Here is a 17,356-nt window from a genome sequence, read left to right as displayed (position 1 = left end):
GCAAAGAACACCCATGCCGGGATTTGAACCCGGGACTCCTGGTGTCTTACCGTGCAATGTTAACCACTCCGCCACGGAGGTCCGCAAGAATAGTACAGAGACCGAGATGAGAAGAAACGAGATTTAGTATCCAGGACTTCCAGTCTCGATAACTACCGGGTGTTTCAACAGAAACCCCGTGATTTCAAATGACCCTAAAAAAATATTTAGTATATTCACAGTAATAATTTGTATATGTAATTTGTATATGTTATGATTGACAAAAGTCTAAAATTTAATTTTTGGCAACCTATAATCCACATGAACGAAGGAGACACCTCTGTACGCACAAAAGGTTTTGGTATGGTGGTGTATCGAAACGTGGCTTGATTGGACCTTTCTTTCTTGATTGCTATGTCACATCAGAAAATTATTTGCAAATGCTGCAGGAATACTTCATTCCTGGTCTTCGACGGAAACGTTGTCCAATTCGTCAGCAATGGTTCCAGCAAGACGAAGCTAGGCCACATACAACTGAACCTGTCCTGACAATCGCTACACACATTTATTTCAAAATGGTTTAGAGTGGCCTCCAACTAGCCCTGATTTAAACCCACGAGACTATTTCTTGTGGGGTTTCCTAAAGCAGGGAGTCTTCAAACGAGGACCGCGATCACTAGATGATTTGAAAGAAAACATCGAACAGTGTACTGCACAAGTTAGTCGTGCACCCCTTGGTCAGATATTTGACAACATGTGCAACCAGGTGCAAGAAGTGATAAAGCGTCAAGGTGGACATTTCCAAACTTTTGCGTTTTCTCTATCAGATTATGTAATTAATTTTTTTTGAGTAGTTATCATAAATATTTTAAATGCCATTTGAAATCACGGCGTTTCTGTTGAAACATCCGGTAGAATGTATGATATTCGAAAATTTTACCTAACCCACAATTACCTTGCCAGTTTTCCTGATTACTTCACTGTATCCAATTTTACTACTGTTCACAATCTCCTATTTCTCTAGTTTCATCCGAATCATTTTCCCCCTTTCTGTTCTCATCTGCACACGTTTTGTTAACTTGCATCACCCTGATGGTAAGAGACCTGTAGGAAGGTCAAGACAAAGATGGAGGGATAACGTTTTGAGATGGGCCGAAAGGATATCGAAAAGGATGGAAAAGAATGGATTGATCTTGCCCAGGAGGATAGATGGAAGGCTTGTGTTGCTGCAGCCATAAACCTTCGGGTTTAAGAAAGCTAGAGTTAGTTATTAGTCCATTCATTTTTTCGAAACTGCAACCTTTGTTGATGAGACTGTGGGTCAACTGCTCGACCCGTGGTAGATATAATGGTATAACTAATACAGCACAGTACGGTACTCTACTGAAACACATGCTCCAGTACTACGTAACACACATTTGCAATTTTAGTTCAATATATGTGCCAATTCTGTGTAGTTAAACTGTCGCGTTATTTTTACAAACATGGCCCACCGATTTTACTTTCAGGATACAAGAAAGATAAGTTTCCTCTACAGCAATCGGATCAAAAATGGCAGGGTTCAAGGTGTGACGTCAAATTACTGACGTAATACGTCAAGTTCTGACTTTCGTGTCGTGTGCAAAAGGGAGTGTGGGTGATAAAACTGTGCCACTGCACGATATAATGACATGCAATGTAAAATGATGGCTGAAATGTAGGAATTTCTATTAACATACGAGAACTGAAGAACAAGTCCCAAGTATATGATACGCCGTATGTGTATACACACATAGCGAAGCAACATAAGCACAATAAGGAAATCGGGGACATGTTTTTCCTTTTACAAGTATTACTAGTGAAGGAGTACTAAAGAGTTATGTTGATATGCCTCTAGTTGCTTTATTTATTTATCGAAATTTCCCAGTACAACAGAAGCCAAATAGTAATATAATAATATTACTTAATGAAACATTAAGTTTCGTTTTTGAAAAGTGACCTTTCATGTAATTTTGGTACACTAATGTTCACATAAAGTGGCACATATTTCAACATTTCAACCCTATAAAGATTGCCACTTTATGTGAACAGAAGCGTACATAGGGAAATGCTTGTTTAAACTGGTACTTCCGTTTAAAATCGTGTGGATATTTACGAGGGTAACACTGCTCAAGTCGAATTCAGACTCTTCCAAGAATTTTTTAGAAATCTTCCCCCTCTTTGGGGAGCATAAATGATCGTAATGACACGTAATGAATGATTTGTAAAAATTCAAATCCAAAATGTTGATTACTCTTCCCATAAGATTAATACAAGAAATATGTTGATAGTTTGCAGGGGGGGGGGGAGGTCTCAAATCAACGGTTCCACCTACACGAGTCAAATGTACAGTGGGATCCATGAGTATTACCGTGCAAATTGTGCATCACCATGTTCGTGCACCTTATTTAACCCAATAAGAGCTTCAAGAATTAAAAGAAAACTCAAAATAAGGTGTGGACAAAATCTGCACCAGCAAACATAAAAATCCATAACTTAAAAACACATAGGATGTAAAGAGAAAAGTTAATGAGAATAGTCATGGACAATTTGCACGATAATACTCATGGATCCCACTGTACATCGCTGTAACACAGTACATTTTGTGAAAAACATTTACAGCGTGTACTGAGGAACACTGCAGTTGAAAAGCAAAGAGCAGCGCTCATTTTCGTCTCGATTCACAGATGGCAGTCTAGTCTCGAGTCACTAGCCTTTACGTTCTCGAAGGGAAAAGTATCGATCTCGTTTTGGTCTCGTCTCGAAATAATAATATTACGATAATACGATAATAAGCAACAAACGTTCCTTGCACGTTTGAGTAAGTAGGACAGTTAAGCGATTTTGAATTCGGTTAAATTCTCATTCACCTTACATTATTAAAACCTGGAACGAATCGAGACTTTGGGAAAGTATGTCTCGATTTTACATACATTTTTGGTTCTCGGTATCGACAAAATTCGATGTTTAAACAGTGACACACGAAGTATTAAACAAAAACCTTTGTTACCAACAGAAAGCTTACTCGCCAAGAAGCAGTTTCATCCATATACTTTTTACTGTTACTTGCTATGAGGTAAGCAGGCTTCGACAAGATAAAGCCTACTTCTTATCGCAGCAAAGCAAGGCTTCTGCTTGCCACATCAAAACTAGGTAAAACTGGACCAGATTAACAATGCAAATATGACCTGGAAGAAATAACAGACGAAAAAGAAACACTACGAAGAACAATAGTGAGAAACCACAATAATCTGAGTTCATTTAAATATTTCATGAAGGCGTACACACGGGACTGTTAAAGTGGCTAAAATATTGTTCTCTGCTTTTCAAATTGTTAAGAATAATAGAAACACTGCATTCTATGATGTGTATTTGTTTGGTGCTGCCAACTGGTAGCTGAGTGTAGAACTTATCAATGTTGGTGAGTAGTATGTATTGTAAATCACGGAGTATTCTGTGCTATTTTCTTGTTCGTTTTTTTCTGTCTGTAATATTCTTGTAAGCTAAACACAATATATGCAATATATGAAATTGATACTTTGACTATTTCTTCAAATAACTTTAACACAAATACTTAAGAAGAAACAGAAAAGAGACGTTCGGTGGACGATGTCAGACTGGGTTTTAGCTTATGTTCCTGCATAAGTGGCTCTTGGGATCACCCACCCTCTTCTCAATGGATGTCTGGGAGGAATCCTGGTGGCTAAAGACGGATGGAGCGTGATGCTGATGACACCACCTCTATTACGGTCGAGATAGAGAACGTGCAGCGTCCTGTTTCCTCACCGCGGCGATACAAAAGATATGAGCACACATGCACACCATGCACACATGCAGGCAGAAATGATGCTGTGGTTCCTTCCATGGCTTTCCCGAACACTACATGGTGGCAGCAAATACTTCAATTATATGAATGTGTCTGGAGGATAGTTTCCAGTAGGAATACTTTCAGCATTCCTGTATGGAGCGGCTCTGGGGTTCACCCAGCTTTTATCAAATGCGTATCTTGAAAGGACGTATTTAGGGGGGGTCTAGATGATCCGGACACCCCCCACAAAGTTCAAAATACTTGTAAACCGTTTTGTTACGTGAAGTTCATTTTATTTCCGCAGAAAAGGTAAGAATTACATTATACAGCTATGCATTGCCAGTGCCTGCGAAAATATATGAATACTACTACTAATAATAATACATATAAAAATAATGATCAGGGTCTTTACTTTTCACCAGCCGGACCTGACAACCTATTTGGTACGAGGGCCACTATTTATATTGTGAGCCTTGGCAACACTGATTGAAGTTAGGCGCGATTTGACGTTTGCACGGAATCGTCTGGCATTATTGACCATAATGTACTTCAAATGTTTTGTCAATAGCTTCATTTGTGTTGTTTAGGTTGCCTTGGAGATTGCGCGACAACAATAAAATGGAATTAACTCCTGAACATTTTCGTGCGATGATTTTTTACGATTTTCGACGTGGATTATCAAGACAAGAGTGCATCGATCAACTTACTTCCACATTTCCTTTCCCATCCTCTGCCACTGTGAAACGCTGGTATAACGAATTTAATCGTGGCCGCCATTCGCTCACCGACGAGATTCGCGAAGGTCGTCCAAAATCAGTTGTTGTTCAAGAAAACATTGATACTGTGCAAAACTAATACTGCAAGATCGTCATGTGACATACTGTGAGATTGAGGCAACCATAGGCATTAGTTCCACCAGCATATATAAAATATTACATGATCATTTAGCTGTGAGAAAGGTATGTTCTCGCTGGATCCCACACAATTTGACAAAAACTCAAAAAGACGCTCGCGTCAATTGGTGCAAACAAATGCTCAATAAATACAATCGTGGTGCTTCAAAACACGTCTATAAGATTGTAACAGGTGACGAATCATGGATATATGCATATGAGCCGGAACGTAAACAGCAGTCGACTGTATGGGTGTTTCAAGATGAACCCAATCCAACAAAAGTTGTTCGCGCTCGAAGCACATCGATACAAATGGTCACCTGTTTTTTCGGGAAAACTGGTCATGTGGCAACTGTGCCTTTAGAGGAACGTAGAACGGTCAACTCTGAATGGTACACAACAATTTGTTTGCCAGAGGTCTTCGGTCAAATACGGAAAACAAACAAACGCCGTCGGATCATTCTTCATCAAGACAATGCCAGCTGTCACACATCTCGTCTAACAACCGACTTTATGAACAGTCAAAAAATCGAATTGATGGGTCATCCGCCGTACAGTCCTGAATTGGCACCCAATGACTTCTTCTTGTTCCCGAATGTCAAGAATAAATTGCGTGGACAACGATTTTCGTCGGCGGAAGACGCCGTTGATGCGTTCAAAAACCATATTATGGAGGTCTCAAGAAGATTGGAAAAACTGATTTGACAAAAGTGTATTGACCATAAAGGAGAATACTTCGAAAAACAATAAAGCAGTTTACAATGCCAAATTCCTGTTTTTTCATTGTTAGGCTCAAAATATAAATAGTGACCCTCGTATGCAATAAACAATCCATTAAAAATTGTTCCTGAAATGAATTTCTTTGGTAGAACATCAAACTTTAGTGATGCTAATAGATGCTAGAAAATGAATACATGCTTATATCTAAATTCTTAAATCATATTTTTACCTCCTTATGTATTAATAACGATAATAATAATAACAAATATCAATTAGCCTATAATAATAATAGAATAATGATATTAACTTGTTACTTATAAACTTTGTTGTTATTATTATTATTGCACCTGACACACTTGATTCGCCCACACCGAAATAGAGTTCTAACGTGTCTGGTACCTTTGGGGCAAACCCGAGTGGTACAGGCGGTCGGAGCGTGGTGCTGACCATACCCACCATGTGTCTAGGGTAGCTTTGCCTTTTTATATTCATACAGGCCGATTCCTTTCTTACTGGCGACCTATTTTCGTGCCACAACGTCCCTTTAAATATTCAGGCGGCTATCGAGGTATCCTCACGAACAGAAGATGCTTGCAGTCTGTCTGTGCTCGGACGGGCTTTCACGAGGCGCCAACGAAATCAATAAAGTTCACAGCAGCGCTCAATTCCTTGTCCCCCGCCCACGTTTCCCAGAACAGCGTCCCCCCCCCCCCGAAGTCTTCTCCACGCATGTCGCAAGATCACGATCAACGATCGAATAATTAAACAGCGGCGGAGACAGACAAGAGGGGGGGGTAAGATGCAGCATAAAGTTGCCTTCTTAGAGCTGTGACGAAACGCAACGGCGGACAGAAAATGGGAAAAAAAGCGGGGAGAGTGGGGGGGGGGGTAAACTTTGATTAAACTTAATGACTGCTGCGTCAAAAACTGGGTCAGCGGACGAAAGAACAATACCTAGAATTCGAAGCGAAAGCAATTACGTTAAGTGCGTCGTTACTCGCCACATTTGGAAACGATCTCTCGACCAATCATTGGCTCAGTAACTACAAAGGCCAATCACTTTACCGCTTACGTTAATACATAATTAAAATTGGTTCCAATATTCGTGTGAGCATATTGATGTTTCGTATTGATGTTTCGTACTGTGCTCATTTTGCCAAAAATGGCCTCCCCGATTGTGTCATCGCCTTGTAATCAAGGGGTCCCGGGTGGAGGGAGGCACATATTTGTTCGGATCTCACTTTAAAAGTAGTTCCAGTCCCGATTAGCCTATCTGTGCATAAAGTGGACTTAAACTTTGGCATAGTGAGTTTTCGTTTCAAGTCCACTTTATGCACAGATAGCCTAATCGGGACTGGAACTACAATTTCAAATAATATCCCAAACTCCATGTTTCTCGAACTTGATTACAAGCCGACAGCGATACCACTAGGCCATTTTGCGTCGCTTTTCTGCTACGTTAGATTAATCGCGACAAGGATGGATGATGATCAATTACCATTTGCACCGGCGTACGCAGTGGGGGGGCTGATGGGGCTACAGCCCCTCCCGAAATTAAGAAAATAAATATTTTCAGATAATAAAGAACTTGATAAAAACGAGTGACGACTTCGGAAAAGTTTTAAAATGAGTGTTAAAATACGTAATCAAATATTTTATTTGTGTATTCTGTCCCATCCCAAGACGGAGCTGTGTTATATCAACCCTTACAATTCCAGCCCCCTCCGAAATAGAATCCTGCGTACGCCACTTGATACGGATACTGAACCATCCTCGATGGTGAAGTGGTTAGCGCAGCGCGTTACGAAAACAGGGGTCCCATATTGGAATATTGACGATGGGACAACGCGCTATGGCGTCAGGAGACTCGGGTTTGAACCCCGGCTGACGATGGGTGTTCTCGGTAAGAGAAACCCGAGTCTCCTGACGCCATAGCGCGCTGTCCCATCGTCAATATTCCAATATATATATATTAGTCTATGTTTTCTTTCCATCTCTCTTCCTCTTTTCAATCTCTCGCCTAGATCCAACTCCTAAATATTGACTCGTATCACCAGCTCTCACTTATGTGTCGTCCGTAAAGACCACTCCTTTTAACACCCGAAAATAAAAAGCACATACAAAACCGCGTGACTTATACGAAGCTCTGCTCTTTGACCTCCATATCAAATCGGTTCGATGCTTCCCCCGCCACTCTTTGATAAGCACGAAGGGCCACAATTTAGTGCATTGACTGCAAACCATGGTTTTGCATGAACCGTTGCTTCGGTTGAGAACTTCCGCTCACAATTCCTCCCAAGAGGTGACATTTGCATTGTCACGAGTGAAATTCTCAGAAGAGATCGGCCATCTTGCAGAGGTTAATCGAAAAGATTATGAACAAACAATGGCTCCGGATAAGGACCCCCTTCCTGCCATTCTTCCAATACTTCTGCGTTTCCTATTGCTTTAATTTCCAACACATTACAAAGGAGAATCTGTGCATCCTTCCTTTGAAAAGGTCGTGTGCACATTGTAGCCAGAAATGTGTATATGGGAAGGGGGTCGGATGCTGATGACGTAGCAATAATATTATTAATAGAGCTAGGGTTTTGACGATCAATAAATTACAAAAAAATTAATTCGCACAAGGTGCAGAAGACGAAAAATCGCCTACAAAATATGAACGTTGCTGCCATTATACAATTCGGAAAAGACAGTTGAAATGGGGACATTTGATTTGAGGCCATTCGGTGCATGTCGTCGTGACAAAGAAAACTACTGGTATTTTAATGAAGTCAAGTCCATTGCTCACAATTTTTACAGTAAACAAATAAATTGTATTTTGGCTTCTCGGAGAATGAATCAGTGTTCGAATGTTTAAAGTTAAAGCATGAAAAGATTGATCGTGATAGTGGGTCATTTGTCTACGGTTCTTGATATAAAAATGTAACAAAATCAACATAAATTCCAAGAATTATAAATTCAGGGAGTTCCAATAACTTTTCGTGGTACATTATCCTGCAACAAAAGCCTGAGAGACACTATTTCGGACAACGAGCACGTGGGTCACTTATATATAGAAGCTAGAATTGCTGATCATGGTGAAAAGTGCGTGTTACTTTTTGTGTTCTTGGACAGCTGCTTCGCTGACAAAGACGCACATGCAGCTTTCCCATGCATTAGCAGGTGTACGTGTGTTCGCTTCACAGTAGCATCTCGACTCGTATGCTCCCTGGGCACTACGTGCGACAAACACTTCCGCATATGAAATATAGTGCAAGGTGCTCTAAACAGTTTACAAAAGAACATTAGCAATTATAATTGCATACCTGCCTCTTTTTGTAAGGGTATCTTGTAAAACTTCTTTGAAATACACAGAACTCCGTTCCGAAAAATAGTGATAGTCTGAATTCTGTGCTGTATGAAAAAATAGTGTGTCCGATTCATGATTTCGCTTTCGAAGGTCCCGGGTTCGAGTCTCTACCTATACTTAAACGCTTTCTTATGCATCCCGCTTTCATTAATTTCATCTATTTATTCAACTTGCCAACCTCTGGGGTGGAACCGGTTATCATAGCGCGCAACCCCAAGGGTCCCGGGTTCGAAACCCTTCATGGATGTTCTTTGTGTTTGTTTTGTTTTTTCGTTTTGAGTTGGCGTTTTTAAGTCCACTTTATGCACAGTAAGGCTAATCGGGGCTGGATCTACAGTTTAAAGTGGGATCCGAACCACTATGTGCATCCACCGGGACTCCTTGATTTGAAGGCGACGACGCTACCACTGCGCCATCGGGGAGACCCTGGGTGCTTTTTGTGAGTGCCATTTCATCGTATCATCACTCCTCATCGTCACGATTAGACAAAAATTGCAGAAAAGCGACGCTAATTTGCAAAAATCAACAACAATATTTCAACTTCATCGTTGATTAGCCTACATGGACAGAAAAGCAACATAAACAAAGAAAACAAAGAACCAGGGAGAACAAACTAAGAACAATATATTGTTGCCGCCATTAGCTCTTGTGCCTTGAATCTGTGCTATTTTATGTCCGGTATTGATGCCAATTGCAACGACAAGGATGAACATATGATTATGAAAGTATACACGTGCACAGTGGGATCCACGAGTATTACCGTGCAAATTGTCCATCACCATGCTCGTGCACTTTATTTGACCCAATAAGAGCTTCAAGAATTAAAACAAAACTCGAAACAAGCTGTTGACAACTTCTGCACCAGCACACATAAAAATCCATTGCTTACAAACACATAGGATATAAGAGAAAAATTAATGAAAATAGTCATGGACAATTTGCACGGTAATACTCATGGATCCATCCCACTGTACCCAATATTCATGATGTGTAATGTTTTGTAATTTCGATAATTTAATACTAATTTATATTTTGCTTATTTACATATGACTTTTTCGAAATGAAGTATATTAATATTTATGGACGTAAAATATAAACTACAAATGTATTTACGATAGCAATGGAGAAACAGCATAACGAGAAGACCTCACTGATCGTCCAAGCGAAGAAGAAACTGGAAGCCAAGCTCTGCAACGCTTCAACTTTTTGTCCACGAATGGAAGATTTGCTCGCTCACCGACCACGATTTTTTTCTTTTCTTTTCTTGCGGTGTCGTTTCTACTTCCGCTTCCTAGTATGCATTTTCCCCTCCCTCCAGAGTTCGCTTAACGGTAATATAGTTCAACACACACACATATGAATACATATTTCGTGCCTCTTACAATGTATAAGCCTTAGGAAATGTCCACCAGATGCGTTGTGATAATGCACCAGCGTCCACTGTGAAAACACTCGCAGTGTTATTGTATCTTAATAACTATAACATATATGAGAAAAAAATGACTGCAGTGTCTTGAGCAGCGTGTCCACCTAGCGGACGGGTTTAAAAGTAACTTGCCCTGATATTCAGGTTGAGGGGTTTAGTGGAATCAAAAGGCAAGAGTTTCGTTACTGTTTACGAACAAGTGTTTCCCTTAATATTATACACACTTGAAATGTTTTTTTTTAGTGGACTGAAACATTACGTTCTAGCATAACACCACACGAACCAAACAACGACAAAGTGGCCCATCCATATTTCAGAAGCAGTTGAAGATGCAACTAAATTTTGTGGCTTACAACATCAATAAGATGCCAATATTATAGAATATTATATTAGTCGTTACACTGACTCATTTATGTAGCACACATGCATTACATCGATAAAACTTACGGACAGGCAAGAATTTAAAAATATATTTCTAAGAGTAAATTAATTAATATTGTTATTACCACATGAATAGGTACAAAGACGGTATAACGATATTGATATAACAGCACGTATTCATTCTCTATCTTACGTGTAGTTAAGATGGTCATTTTTTTAAAAAAAAGTCCTGACAAGGAAATTAATGTAAAAAATAATGCATTAAATATTTTTTTAATAACAAAAAAAAGAATGTTAGATCCAGCATTTAAAGCCATATGATCCCAACTTAATCCTTGCCTTGGTATAGTTCGGTGGAAATAAATTACCCTCAATTATACAACAAATGCTAAACAAGTATGTCTTCAGTATTTATGTACTTCTACCGTTTCGGGGGGGGGGGGAGTTCAGACCCATAAATACGCCCTTGTGCATCAATTACTTTACCATTAGACTATATTATAGTCAGTGGCGTGCCCGCAAGGGGGTGGTCAGTATTAAAAAAAAACGTCAAAAGCAGGGAACGATACCAACTGAGGGGCTGACTACTACAAAAAACGTATACGTAACCCCACCCCCTTTCGAAAATCCTGGGCACGCCACTGATTATAATCACAGGTAGGTTCACGTAACAATTTATAACCGAGGAACGCAACGCCAATTTGTTTAATCTAAATTAACTTTGAAAACACACAAGTTGTGACCTGCCCTTGAGAGAAATCAACGAAACACACATACCATTGCGAGCGACCTTCGATTTGACTCGCTGCTCGACATTTCATGACACAAAAGTCAATGTCGCTCGAATTTTATGTAGCATTGCGTTTTTGGCGCGTCGAAAACTCGCTGAACTACTATCCCTCGCATGGCTAACCTATTTCTTCCGCGATACCTACGTAAGTTGCTACGACACGCACGTAAACATGCAGAGCCATAAATGTCCACATACTCAACCTCCATTTGGGCAAGAGGTGGGGGAAACTGTTGCCAGCCAGTGTAGCCATCTGTAACGAAGTTTCACTACATTGGGGATTTTTTCGTACTATGCTGTGGAAAATTATGAATTGCCATATTAATAATAATAAAAAGAGGTTTTGTGGCGACTTTCTATGGTTCTTGGTTCTAGTGGAGGTCTGGGGAGATTTTTTAAATCTAAATAAAGAAACAACGGAATTATTACACTCAACTAAATAACAAATATTCTAATGTGATATGGTAACGGATGAATAGGCATATGCAACATTGAAACAATAACGAAAACTGTCAGTCAAATGTTGAGGAACCAAAAGCCTCGGGTTCAAGTCCTGGATAAGGTATCGATGCTTCTTTATTTCGTCAATTATCATCCATTGATGATAACCGTCACGATGATGCTAGTCCAAACAACAAGTGAACCAACAAGAACTGGATCAGGATATTTACTTGTTAACAAAATTTTACATCACCTTTTCAAGCAAAGGTAAATCCGGTCTTAGTATACAGCTCGAAACTACCACAGAATCTTCACACACATAACACCTTTATAACGCATTCGAAATGATAGAAATTTTCTCTCTCTTGAGAAAACGCAGCCGGTATCAAGTACAAATGATCATTTTAGGAACATTTCCACACTGTGGTTGGCAACACTGCTCGCTGCTCAAGATGCAAACGATCATGTAGAAGGTGCATGCGTGCATCTCAAGGATTTAGCCTTGCAGTTGTGCACAATGCCCTCCTCTCCCACTAATAGCATCTCGTTTCGGAGGTCATTTTCGTAAATGATTTGGCAACATTTGCGAACACCAGAACTGTTGAAATGCGTTTGACTGTGTGAACCAAATGTACACTTTTGCCTATATATTTATCTACCTCTTCACTCGCTAAAGAGTATGAATATTTCAATACGTGGTATGAGGAAATTGGATAGTTCATGGAATAATATGGAATTCAGTAACAGATACAATGGAACCTTGTTCTTGCGTAGCAGAAAACTCTTGTCCAACGCCTCCATGTTTACGATACAACGCTACTACATTGATTTTGAATTTGTTGCCTGGGGAAATCTGTATTTTCCGTTTAAACTATATAATAACGAATGAAAACATGTATTCGATTCAAACACTGTTTGTGGGTAAAACAAACGCATTTGTACAAATTTTACTTTCGGTTACTGGTGATTATAAATTATGCATTAATGAAGTGGAAGCACAGAGAAACAACGCTACCTTATCCAAAATTCGAACCCGGGGCACTAGCTTCGCAGTGTGTTGTGCTAAGCACAAAATAAATGTGTCTTCGAGGCACATAACAGTCGCAAGCACACTGGATGCTCGACTCACAATGTTCTGGGTTCGAATTCCAGCAAGGATGTTTGTTCTTTCATTTTTATCTGATCATATATCCTCATCGCCGCTGTCTTGGTTTGAGTTGCTGTTTTAAGTCCACTTTATGCACAGTAAGGCTAATCGGGACTGGACCTACAGTTTAAAGTGGGATCCGAACCACTTGTGCCTCCACCGGGTATCGAACCCGGGACCCCTCGATTACAAGGCAATGACGCTACCACTGCGCCATTGGGGAGGCCCTTCATCGCCGCTGTCAATTTACAGATGTGGGAAGGTGACGTTAAGTAACCAAATACAGGCAAGTTGTTGGTTTACTGGGTTATAATCGTATTCTTCTTCCCTCCAACAACAATAGTAATTTTGTACAAATGCTAGTCAACAACTGTCCTACCAGAGTTGTCACAGCAAGGAAAACCTTACTATGTTGATTGAAAAACTTCCCCGAGATTTCAAATTTCTGAACGTCACGCAGACGTAACTTTTATGTATCTCGTCACATATGTGTAACACGTAAGTGAGCCAGTTGGATTTATCCATAAGAGGAATGATTAAGCTTTTGCCTTTGATGCAACCTGTCCCGAGTTCGATCCTTGCATATATTTCGGTACTGACTCAGCACGGTTAGATGGGCTGACCACGCATTATCTAACGAAGCAGCGTGACGGGCCTTGGCGCCGAACGGGATATTCATTACTATTTACTTGTTCATTCTTTATATGCACCGGAATTACTGTTGGAACGACAGCGTTTGTGCTGCTAAAATATATGTGTGGAAGCAATTTCATGTTACCAGGCATCAGATTCATGGGAGGGCCGATTTTGCCCAAAGGCATGAAAATCACACTAAGCCATAGAGATCAAGCATAGAGCGCACTTATTGCAAAACATTATATACTGCTACAACCCTGTAGCCATGAGCAAAGATTTAGTCGGACCTTGATTTAGCAATCGTAGTACGAAGCGCTTGCAACCATTCTTTACAAAACTACAGACTGAACAGAAACATGAATTTTGTAACAGAACACGAGTTGTGCAAACTTTTATATTTATAAAATGTCCGTCTTCTCTTGAATTATTTTTTTCTTGTCTTAACTAATGTCGCTTTCCTGACGGATTTGGAAAATTACAACAATAACGTTGTTATTTATCCACACACCCCCACCAACCCCTAAAATTTTTCATAAAGGTCCAATTTATGGTCATTTTGGCTCTAAAATTAGACACACGCCTCTAAAGAAGAACTTAGGTGAAATAAAAAAAAATGGATAAATTCCCGAGATAAAGTTGATAAGGGACTAACACGTCCAAAACCCGGCTTCACTGGCAAGGCTGCTTGTCGACCTCGCGACGCGATCGGCAGAGGCGAGTGTTCTCTTCCCTGCTGTAGTAACAGGGTCTATAATACTGGAGTCTGTGTAAAAGAACGACGTTTTCCCTGGACTGTATTGTTTATGTAAACATGTCACTTTGGTACAAGAGTGTGTTTCGTGTTGTACTCTGATATTGGCAATAAAGGTTTTGGGTTCGCGTCGTAAGTCAGGTCGTCCTCATGCTCATCGTCACAATTGCCCTAATGGTTACAAAAACGATGTTCAATCACCAAATATACCAAAATCATCTTATAATCTCGAAAATCAACAATGAATGGTTTAAAAATCAAGCGTTACAGATCGCTTAATGGAGCAGATAAGGGTGTTAACTGGGCGAAACGCGACCTGGAATATCGTTTTGATACCCTATCGCCACCTATCGGGACGCCGCAGTCATTTTGGAGGCGAATAATGCCTCTACCGGGCGAGGGGGGATAAAACTTGCGCGCGAATGATACCCAGCCTGGCGGCATTCCAAGAACTTTTATTTAAAGAGCACTGAGACAGCCCCCTCCCCTCCTCTTCAAGAGTCTACATCAGTTCATTCGACGTACAAACCAACACTCGCCCACGTCACGGCACATCTAAACTTATCCCCGGCATATTCACCCAAAACCATCACCGCTCGAAAAAGCATGGCTACAAACAGCCACAAATCAGACAAGCTTCTGACAACTAACGAGCCATTTGTTGACTGCACACCATATCTTCATTACTTGCAACTGACGCTCGCGTGTAAACAACCCCACAAAAACTATGCAACAATGGTGCCGAAACGATAATTGCAAGCATGGTACGCTATTGTTGACGTGTCGCGCCTCACCCGGCATTCAGGCCTATGCATAAGGACAAAAACATGGATGACATTCAATAACGCTTACCTTGGTCTACACATGGGAACACGTTTCCATCCGAAGAACACGACACTCACTCATAGCCAACTTTTCGTTTTTCTTTCCCAGACCACTCCTACGAATCACAACAAATGTACACAGGTCACTAGAAAACTTGTTGTCCTTGTAACTGGAAGTTATTGGGACTTTTCAGTCGATTCTTTAGCACCGACGCCTACACTGTCAGGACACAAAACACACTAAAACACAACGTACTCGTTCGAAACAAAACACTGTTACCAACAAACCTCTCACTGGGTCAAAACCTCATCCACCATGTTATATTTCAGTCACAAGACGTGTATCACAATACTGTAACTGCTCGTAATCAGTCTTTTTTTACACTAAACAACTCATAAAACGAACGAATGTATGTCTGGATCAAAAGACAACACCGCGAACAAGCATCATTCGCACTGCACACAGCCCGAGTCGGCTGGTAATGTCTGTCGTCTGCTACTTCCCATAGACACGACGAGCTGAACCGAGCGTTTACGACCGTGGCCGATCACAGATGGGAGACGTGCAGGGTTGCAAGGTGCACGCTTATAACCGTGCCGCGGGTAACATTTCACCGCGCATGCACGCAGCAAATAGTTGACGGTGCTGACATCTCTTGACACATATTTCAAAGTCATTACCACGGAGACAACGTCGAGACAGACACTCATTTTGTGCGTAGGTGAAAAATACTTGGAACAAAAGCAATGAAGGGGCTTTGATCGAGCGAAAACTGTTCCAAGAAGTTATTCCCGTTTCCGTTCTACAGTGAACAAATATTCAGGCTTCAGTGGCGGCTCTAAAGGGGCACTTGTTCCCATCTTCGCGATTAGCTAAAAGTTGCAAAGAAGTGAAGTATAATAAACCAAATGAATCAATCAATGTATTAGTCCTTGAATGTTTGAGTTTATTTTACTTCTCTTTTCTGCTACTTTTCGCTAATTCACAAAGTTGAAGATTAAAGGCGATGAGATGAGATGGATAAAGACTCACAAAACACAATCCACAGAGAAGATTATCCTGGATGCGAAGACACCACAGCCTTGTTAGTTTGCAAAATGCGTAGTGTGTCACGCAGAAGTGATGTTGACATTTGGATGTGCTCAGAAAGGGCGCATTGATCTATGAATTTGTGGAAATTTCAGCAAATTATCTAAACGATACAATGACGTCTCAGAAATCTTTCGGTTTTTAATGAATGACGTATGGCGACATTGGATCCAGGTTTAGGTCGAACTTTTTTACTCTGACGTGCAACGTGGCGCAACCACAGGGGGGGTCAGGGAAGGCATTGCCCCCCAATCTTCGACGGAAGTCAATTCCAGAGGGGGCAAGGGGACAAGCATTGGCGCCTAAGGGCACCTGCAGGGAGGCACAGAGGAGCAATTACCCCCTTCGATTTTGAATTTTATGCAAATAAAAATACATTTTGTAAAATTTTCTTGTTCGCTTCGCTCGCAATACCTGCTTTTCTCAGTTTCGTCAAGTTCAAACCCGTGGATGCCGAGCGATCTTAATGAAAATAGTTGAAAAAGAGAGAATGCCATGGCGTCCAGTGAAATTATTTGCGCCCTATTAAATCAATATTGTTTCCAATTGCAAAAATTGGATCTAAAAACTTTCTTGCTCGCTTCGATCGCAATACATTTCATTTCTATAATATAATGCATTTAAATAATATGAGTAGTATATATGTATTGGATAAACTTTGAATACATACACAATTTAGTGTTATCATGTTTCATATGCATTTTCTTATTTTATGTCACTCCATGTTGCATATGGGTGAAACATATGTTGTACATGAAATTGTACATGTTATATGTACAAAAAAAATATGAGGATAATAACGTCTTTGATACTACTAGGCTACTACTACCACCACCACTAATAATAATAATAATAATAATGTCATTATCATTGTTATTATTATTATTATTATCGGTACGTTTATCCTGGTAGTTGCCCCTCCAGACAGAAATTCGTGGTTGCCCCTGTGGTGCAAGGCCGTGTTTCACCGATCACCGATTCAAACCAAATTATTACAGGAGTCAAACCAAAACCTTCAAAGTCCAATAAAAATTGTAGGGCAGACTGTATACAGCTCAAATTTACATGAGCCCGACCCTGTGGCCGAGTGGTTAGCA

The 17,356-nt window shown here is 40.4% G+C and overlaps 1 protein-coding gene across 1 annotated transcript in view; it reads right to left on the bottom strand.

Annotated features, from left to right (window-relative positions):
• tna (Zinc finger MIZ domain-containing protein tonalli) overlaps positions 1-15,648 on the bottom strand; it is a 321,122-nt gene extending 305,474 nt beyond the window's left edge. The window contains exon 1 of the mRNA XM_083142081.1: positions 15,198-15,648. The gene's annotated coding sequence lies outside the window, so the exon portion shown is untranslated. The remainder of the gene's footprint in view (positions 1-15,197) is intronic.
• Positions 15,649-17,356: the final 1,708 nt, after the last annotated feature.

This window comes from Lepisma saccharinum, chromosome 20 (assembly GCF_977018435.1).
Source record: "Lepisma saccharinum chromosome 20, izLepSacc3.1, whole genome shotgun sequence".
NCBI classification, from domain to species: Eukaryota; Metazoa; Arthropoda; class Insecta; order Zygentoma; family Lepismatidae; genus Lepisma; species Lepisma saccharinum.
Note: the sequence above shows the minus strand (reverse complement) of the source record. Positions and strands in the feature narration are given on the sequence as shown.